This window comes from Prionailurus viverrinus, chromosome E2, assembly GCF_022837055.1.
Source record: "Prionailurus viverrinus isolate Anna chromosome E2, UM_Priviv_1.0, whole genome shotgun sequence".
NCBI lineage: Eukaryota > Metazoa > Chordata > Mammalia > Carnivora > Felidae > Prionailurus > Prionailurus viverrinus.
Genome location: NC_062575.1, coordinates 38,491,285 through 38,500,771, shown reverse-complemented (window position 1 = coordinate 38,500,771; position 9,487 = coordinate 38,491,285).

Genomic DNA, 9,487 nt, shown 5'->3' with positions numbered 1-9,487 from the left:
GGACTTAACACCATGGTAACAAGACTAATTTTAGTTTTTGTTTTTGTTTTTTTTAAAGTGCTTCTTACCCAGAGAATCCAGCAAAAGACATGGGAACGTCCTGATTGGCTTATCTTGGGTCACATTGAGAGACTAAGAGAAAAATTACCAGGTGTACTCACAACTGCAAAGAAAAGACCTTCCACCCGCCCCCCCACCCGCCCCCCGCCGTTCCTGGAACCAGCCAGGGCGTGCCCAGTTGTGGTCTGACCTAAAGGCGGGAACCAATCAAGTTCTGCTGAGTGGTTTGAAATAAAGGCAGGAACCAATCAAGTTTTGCTGAGCGTTCAAATTTAAATGTCAACCAATAACAGCTCTGTAACCGCAAAAAAATCTCTAACTTGTCTGTGCCTGTCTATAAAAGAAGCTGTAAGATCCTTGCTCAGGGCCTCTTAGCGTCACCGGCAATGAGTGCGCGGAGGACCGGGTTCGAACCTGCAATAAACGACCCTTGCCGCTTGGCTTTGACTCAGGACTCTGGACTCTGGTGGTTTGTTTTCAGGGGGTCTCTCGAATCGGGGCACATCAACATGACCAGTGATGGTACTCTGATTGGCCAGGTGTGAGTCAAATGGCAAGAGATATAGAAAGCATCTGCTGAACCACAAAGACTGAGAGTAAAGGAGAAGAGGTGGAATTCTAAATATATGCTAGTCTGCAAAAATAAATGCATATAACCATAAAGCTATAAACTCTTGATAACTCTGACTTCACCAAATGACCCCAAAACTCCTCAGAAATAGTGTATACAAAAACTGCATGGAAAGTCTCATCATCTTCACACTTTTCTCTTAGGCAAGAGCTTCCCCTTTGTCCTGCACAAAAAAAGAACACCACCAAAGAACCATCCTTCAGGCAAGCACAGAGAAACCAAGAGAATTACATTTCTCACATCACACAGCAAGACACTGGGTAAATTTGAATACACAGATGGATTCTGCCTATCCACATCAGAATGGTACACTTTCAGGACCAATTTATATAATTGGTCTATTGAACCAATAGGACTAACTAATATAGCTCATCCTGGTCTCCACCATACTTCCTGGGAGGAAGGCTTGGGAAGCAAGAATGGTGGAAAAAGAAACATTTACTGCAATAAGCCTTTGGAGGAAAAGAATCTTTTTAAAAGACAAGAGTTAAGTTTATAGTCTCAATTACAAAAATCAAAGGACATAGGGAATAAAACTTTAATGATCACCAAAAACAAAATTACCTTCCAGGGACCATGTGACCAAGATTCATGGGATCATGATGCTGGCCAGCCATTGTGCAGCTTCCAGGGTACAATGCAGTGGAAGCCAGCCAGAATCCCTGCCTTTGCTGAGTTTATAGGCAGAAAATTAAGCAGGCATAAAGTGGGATAAGCAAAATGATAGGGGACACACAGGTGGTATGAGAACACAAAAGAGGGGCATCTAACTTAAGCTGGAGGAATCAGTGAAGGCTTCTCAAAGGAAATGATGCTTAGGCCAACACCTAAAGGGGGAGGAAGGATTCAGCAGCAGGCACCGAGTTCTGTTAGGAAGAAAGATCAGGGAGCATAAGGAAAATTAATATCCCAGCATTTCTTCATTTATTCAACAAATGTTGACTGAGGGCCACATCAAGAGTGCAGTAGTGAACAGACCAGATACCTTCAGAGAGAGTTCATGGAAACTAATAAGGAATTCAAAAATAAAAGGTTCAATTACAGATTGTAGTGAATCCTACAAGATTAGAGACAGAGAATATGGAGAGGAGGGTGTGGGACTATATATTAAGATAGTGATCAGGGAACATTTGAGGTAAAGCCTGAAAGGATGAAAACCAACAGTCCTTTCAGAGCTAGGGGAAGAGCATGTTGGAAAGAGGAAGCAGCAGGGCATGCCAAGAGGGCTTGGTCTATGTCTATGTGAAGAACCGAGTTGAAGACTAGAAAGAAGGCCATTGTATGTAGAATGTAGGGGGCAGAGAAGAGAGTGGCTTGAGGTGAGATGGATAGGCTGATCTAATGCGGGCCCAGGAGGGCCAAGGTAAGGGTTTCAGTCCAAGTGCCTGAGGAGCCATTGGAATGCTTTGAGGAGTTACATGACCCACTTTAGCCTTTAGACAGATTGCTGTACCTTCTTAGTGGAGAAAGAATTGTAGAAAGATCCATTAGGATGTCATCTTAGTGGCCCAGGTGAGAAATGGCAGTGCTGTGAACATGATTGGTGGGAGAAAAAGAAATGGAGGGATTTGAAATATATTACATAGGTAGAACCAGTAACACCAGCACAATTTGGTGAGAGAAATGGAAAAATTAAACAAAAAAATCCTTTGCTGGTTTTAGATATGGCATGAATGGTGTTGAGGGACGAGGCAGGAGAAGCGTGCAAAAGCCAAATCATAAAGCTCCTTAGAATTTCTATTAAAGAATTGCATGCTCATGAGAGCAATGGGAAATCCTCATAGTCATGAGGTTTTGGGGTGATGGTAGGTGGCCCAGAGTCAATGGCCAAGAAAAAATTCTTAAAGATGTTTTTCGTGCGGAAAAGGTGATTTTATTAAAGCACCAGGACAGAACCCAGGCAGAAAGAGCTGTACTGAGGTTGTGAAGGCTGGTTTTACACTATGGAGTTGGGGAAGTAGTCAAAAGGGAGGCCTCCAGAGGGACTTTGATATGCTAAAGAGGACTGACTCCTAAGATACCTGAGGCCTTGCTATTGTCAAGCTAAGGTTGTTTTCCCTCTAGTAAGGCATTAACATTAGGACAGTAGGGGGTTCCTGGAGAAATATTATAGTCTATATTTGCTTCAAGTATTTGTCAATGGTCTGCAGATTATGAGGAAATTTAATTTTATCTGCCATTTCTTTCTCGCCTTTGTTCCCCATATCACTATTGAGGGGTGATGTGGGGCTCCAGGAAACTGGGTCTACAGGTTTCTGGAGATTAGGCTATTTATAAAATTGCCTTTTTCTTGTAATGTATAATATATTAGTAAACTGATGGAGACCCATGTCCTGTATGACTGTGATCTCTATCAGTTAGCCATTTGTTTTCTTTCTTCTCCTTTGTCCTTGGGCAGTCAAGAGTGCCTGAGGAATATCACACATATCCCACCTAGGGGTGGGGAGTGTGCTAGCTTGTATTTTGCCCTCAGCCTGCCTCAAGCTCCCTCATCACTTGAACAGTTTGAAAAGATTATTTCATTGTTCTTATTGTGGTTGTTTTAGACATAGTGTTCTGGAGATCTTACTAGAAAGGGGCAGGAATGGTGAGAAGAGGAAAACTGGGGCAAGGGGTGTTGATGTGCTAATGCAGGCAGGGGCAGTGGTGCCCTTTGGAATTCAGTGTGTGTTCTTGTTTTCTCCTCTTCTGACAGTAGAACATATGAAGTATATTTAGCACCTGAGAACCTGCTCTATGGTTCATATGGTTTCCATTTGGGGACTAAGGGTGGAGGTATGTCCTTGCAATGTCTCCACCCCCACCCCCACAACCTACAGACTACAGAATTCCACCTCCTATCAAGCCACACATGACTCCACTTTCCTACCTAGGCTGACAGTATTTAAACTCCCCCAGGAAACACCAAGAAAAAGATCAAGCAGGGCAAGATATTACAGGAGGGGAGCAATGCTAATTTATGTTAATTTCAAGTTTCAATTCCTTATTGTATTTTTCTTAACAAGTGAATTTCTCTTTCAAAAAATCACATTAATTAAATACTGTACTTCTGCTCCCAGCAGTCTAATTATCACAACCATGTAATCTGCTAAAAGAGCTGGATTAAAATGTTTGATTTTAACACATGGTTTTCGAGGACAGTTTCCTAAGTGCCCAACATTTACTAATTGAAAGGAAAAACTATGACCATTACTTCTGGCCTAAATGCTGCCAGAAAATAAGAGCCACATCATCCCTTCTTATGCCCTATCCACCCCATTCTTCCTTCCATCAATACTGAGGGGTTTGCAGAGTTTGTTTTGAAACTCCACAGCACTGACACCAGCACCAAGCCCCAGTACTAGCTATCTCATGCTTTTATGTCCTGCACAATGTAGAGGTTAGGGAACATGCAAATTACAATCTTGGCTTTGTTACTTATCTGTCCAGGCTTTAATTACCTCAGAGTTGGTATTTCATATGCATTAAAATATTCACACATTTAGCATTTGGAACATAGAGCTCTAGAAGTGTTTGCTATTATTATTATCATTAATATTATTATTACTAAACTTCTGCTACTGTCCAAGGCCTTCTCAGGGGAGGTTTTGATTGGTCCTTTGCACCATGGTATACATTTTGGACATTGGTTCATTCCCTCAGAGGAATTTGCAATAAAGTGCTAGTCTTAATAACGGTAAAACAAAAAGAAATTTCAGGCTGAAGGGAGGGGTCAAGGCCCCACAGGAATTTTTATCCCTGAGGGAAGCTTCCTAAGTGAACTATGCCTGCCTGGGCCCTCAGCACAGAGCAAGTCTGGTCTCAGAGGAGCCAACCTGTAATGGGGTCACCTGATGAGCCAACTGTACTGAGGCACCAGCAAAGCAGGGACTCTGTGGCAGAAAGGGTGAGAGAAATGTTCCATTCCCATTGATTTTTGCGGTCAGAAGATCCAGGAGGGAGCTGTTTAATTTCAGCATGCATGTATATTTGTGCCATCTGGGGACACACACACACACACACACACATACACAAACTTGGCCCTGAGCAAAGGCACTCAGAGGAGGAGGAATATTTGTGGGCTGTGAACATGTGAATAGACAAGAACAACCTCTTATTCATCCAACATTCCAGAGTGCAGCAGAAAGTGTTTCCACTCAGGGCACTAAAAAGTTTGCCACTCCTGGAGTCTGAAGAAAGATGGGTAGGGGTAGGGCAAAAGGCCCTATCCCTAAGTGGGAGGCCAGGCCAGCCAGGGATGGTGGATTCCAATTAGGCACCAAGGCAGCTGCAAAACCCTAGATCAGAGCAGAAAAAATGTAGAGACAGAAAGTTAGGTGCTTTTATGTTAATGAACCCAAGCCATGTTGGATCACTGTTTAGAAAAATGATTTGGTTTTTCTTTCTTTCTTTTTTTTCCATTCAATCAGTGATTTAATTATGAGAAAAGTGAATAGTGTTAAAGATGCAAAGGCACCAATCGTCCAGGAGGCCTGAAAGGGTAAATACAATTATACATTGTAATGAAACCAAGCGGAGTGCCTTCCAGCCGCTGGTTCAAAGCACTCAGCTATGATTTTGGAGAAGCATAAACAATACAAAAACCAATAATTGCTGTGTCAGTCACAGCATCCGTGCAGAATACCAAGTACGGCTCCAAGCCTCCGGCTTCCTGGTGTTGAAAGGGGGCATACAGAAACACTGTCTGCTGGGAAAACCCTAGGGACCAGGCAGTTATTTGTCTCTAACACCTTCAGGACCTCTTCCCAGATCTCCATCACCCTCCCAACCCCCACAGAGGTACTAGCAATCACAACCCACCCCAATCTATTTGTTACCAAACACAGAACTCAGAATTTGCAGGCAACAACAGGCTGAGAGCAGGTCTTGCTTTTTCAACTGCATCCAAGCAGTCCAACCAATGGTTTCATGGATGTCATTCTCCCTAAAACAGCACTATCTGATAGAAACACAATGTGAGCCACATATGTAATTTTTAATCTTCTAGTAGCTATATTAAAACAATAAAAAGAAATAGATGAAATTAATTGTAATAGTATATTTTAACTCAAATCATCCAAAATACCATAATTTCAACATATAATCAATATAAAAAAGTATTGATGATATATTGGGCATTTTTTTGTACTAAGTATTTGAAATCAGGTGTGTGTTTTAGGTTTATAGTACATCTCAATCAGACTAACCATATTTCAAGTGCTCAGTAGCCACATGTAGCTAATGGTGCAGCTTATCTCAGGGTACAAAACAAACCACTGATCCCCTGAGGTACCTTGCACCTTGGGCTCTGTGAGCCTGGAACCTGCCTCTCACCCTTATGTGGAGGAGAACCCTACCTGTTTCTTAAGGTCTGAAGACCAGTACCTTGAACCACCCTCATCTGTCAAGCAGCTGTACTGAGGCCTCTCCAGGCTAGAGAGAAAATAGCCCAGAGGGCCCAAGTTGGCCACTGCAACTTGCTCAGGTTGGAAAAAAAAAGCTGTAGAAGTTGTCTCTGAACAATGGCATTGACAACAGAGATTCACGATCCTAGAGGCTGGGGAAAAGGAAGGTCAGTGGCTATCTTCCAGTAACTCTGGTGATAAGAGGCAGGGATCCATGAGATTCTGTGGCAGGCAGCCTGTGTGTCCATTTGCCCACCAAGATTCTACCCAAAAAACTTTGGGCATGATATTCACATTGCAAGTGGAATCTTGATATCTGGGCCCAGCAGGCCTTTCTGAGGTACTGGAGAAAGTGCAGCTGCTCTCCACCCCCACTCTATCAGGCAACAGAGGGGCTGTGTCAGCCCTGCTTGCAGACTGTTTGAAATGCAACTCTGCCTGCCTCTGCTCCCTTGTAGACACTCTACAAAGAGGCCCCACTGAGCACTTTAATTTCTAGTGGTGATAATAACTGAAATTGGTGTTCCAGTTGAAAGAGGAGAAAGGCCCAGCTTCCCCACTCCCAGGGGAGAGCTGAAAATCTCATGAACTCCCAGCTCTCCCAGTGGACTTACTAATAAATAGCCTTTTTCTAAAGGACCCCAGGAACCCTCATCTCTGTCCAGTTTAACTCCAAGGACCCTGAGATCACTTTCTCTCCTCTCTCTCCCACATGAGTTTCCTCTTTCTCTACACAAATTTTCCTTTCTTTCCACCTCTTAGGAAAAAGTGTCCCTTTTTCTGGCCCAGGGCAAACTCACCCCAAGGCCCTGGTCCAATCCTTTGATGCACCAGCCTCACTCACCCCCGTCTTCACTCTCTTGCACCTTCAGTCTCTGTTCCTCCTTCATTACCCTTTTCCACAGCACACAAATAAGCCTCCTCCCTCAGACACCTCTACCACTCCTGCACTACATCATGCCTTCCTCTCTAGGTCACAGTTGTTCCCTTCATACTCTTTCCTCCCTATTCCTTTGCAATGTGGCTTCTCTCCCTGTAGTATCTGGCACTACTTTCAGATCCCCAGGATCCTGGTCACACAAATTCTAATGCTCATCTACGTCTAAGCACCACCTACACCATGGCCAATACACTTACCCTCACCACAATCTTTGGGAAGCTTGCAGGTCACTGGGTCTTCTTCAAGTAGTCACAGTATGTTCTCCATCACTCTGTAAGGGGATCTAGATCCTATAAGGGGCCTACCACTTATTGAGGCCATGAGAGTCTTGATTTCAGGGACCATGACAGCCATTCATTCAGTTACTCATTAGGCAAATACTTACTGAACATCTACTGTGGGACAAGCATGGGTCTGGCACTGTGGAGCAGGAAGGGAACAAAACAGCAAGACCTTGGTCCTCATGGACCATTCCAGTTGGGCAGACATCAAATATGAAAAAAAATAAATTTTTAAAATCAATATAACTGCAGATAGGAACAAGTGCTATGGAGATATAAAACCAGGATGATATGATAAAGGAGAGGTTTATGAGGGAGAAGGCAATTTAGATTGGATGGTCAAGGAAGGACTCTCTTTTTTTTTTTTTTTTCAACGTTTATTTATTTTTGGGACAGAGAGAGACAGAGCATGAACGGGGGAGGGGCAGAGAGAGAGGGAGACACAGAATCGGAAACAGGCTCCAGGCTCTGAGCCATCAGCCCAGAGCCTGACGCGGGGCTCGAACTCCCGGACCGCGAGATCATGACCTGGCTGAAGTCGGACGCTTAACCGACTGCGCCACCCAGGCGCCCCGCAAGGAAGGACTCTTTTATGAGGGGACATTTAGTCTGAGGCCTGAATAAAATAACTTTCCACTCAGGCTCATTTGCAGCATAGATATTCATGTTGTCCACAACTACTGTTCTCCTTCACTGGTCAGTACCCGTGCTGTACTGGTTGTTAAGTATTTTTAATATCTATTTCTTCTGGCCCCAGCCAAGATAAAATAAAGGGCTAGAGCATGAGTTACAAAGACCCTGAGGTGAGAGGGAACTTGCACTCATGGAACAGAAGGTGAGCTGATGTCACAGGAATGTGACAAGTATGGAGGGCCAGCATGTATGTCTAGTCCACCTTGGTAAGGCATTTGGATTTTGTTCTCAGTGCTTGGGACAATTTTAAACAAGACCCAGATGTGCTCTGAATTGTATTTTAAAATAGTACTTCAGCTGCTTTGTGTATTGTGGAATTTAGGAAGATGAGAGTGAAAGCAGAGAATTGGATAGGAAGCTATCTATCTTCGTTAGGATTCCCCAGAAGTAGGCTCTAAGCTAGTATAAGGGATGTGATACCCTAAAACTGGTAGGAGAAAAGGAAGTGAGATAAAGAATGGGAAGCAACCATTCTCAAGCAGGCCACCACTGTGGGCAACTGGAAATTAATCTCATTAAGAATTTGGGGAGGGTGTGTAGAACATGCAGTTCAGATTATGCCACCCCAAATTTGAGGGAACTGGAGCATTATTGTACCAGAGTTAATTCCCCAGCACTTCTAGCCTGATGTGTATGAAAGTAGAGTGGGCTCTGCAAAAAAAAGTCCGAGTGTATGGGTGGGGCACTGCCCAAATCTGCCACAGAGGATATTTCTCCAATCCACAGGAGAGATCAAGATGGCTTGGAACTAAATGGTAGAAGTAGTGATTAAAACGAAAGAAAGGAATGAAGTTCTGACACATACTACAACATGGATGAACCTTAAAAGCATTATGCTAAGTGAATTAAGTTAGATGTAGGAGAGCAAATATCGTATGATTCCACTTAAATGAAGTACTTAGAATAGGCAAATTCAGAGAGACGGAAAGTAGATTAGATGATACCAGAGCCTGGGGAAAAGGGGAATATAGAGCTATTTCTTAATGAGTACAGACTTTCTGTTTGGGGTGATGAAAAAGTTTTGAAAAAAGATCGTGGTAATGGTGGTACAACATTGTAAATGCAATTAATTTTACTGAATTATACACTTAAAAATGGTTAAAACATTTTGCTGTATGTATTTTACTACAATTTTAAAAAATTAATAATATCAAAAACCATTGAATTATATAATCTAAATGAGTGAATTGTGTGGTATGTGAATGATATCTCAGTAAAGCTGTTTTTTAAAACAGAAAGGGAAGTGAAGACAATCAGAATATGAATTAAGCCCATGGCACTGGCTGATGGATTGAATGTTGTGGGTGAGAGAGAGGCATAAAGGATGATGGCCGTACTATCCTAACCACCTGCTTAAGCTAAACTGGTTGGAAGCTACCCACCAACATTGGTCTTTCACACTTGGAGGATCACAGGAAACTTACCACAGGAAGGGTGGGAAAGTTAGGCAGTGTTATGCAGAGCTTGTTACAAAACTTAATGGTCTTGGGGCACCTCG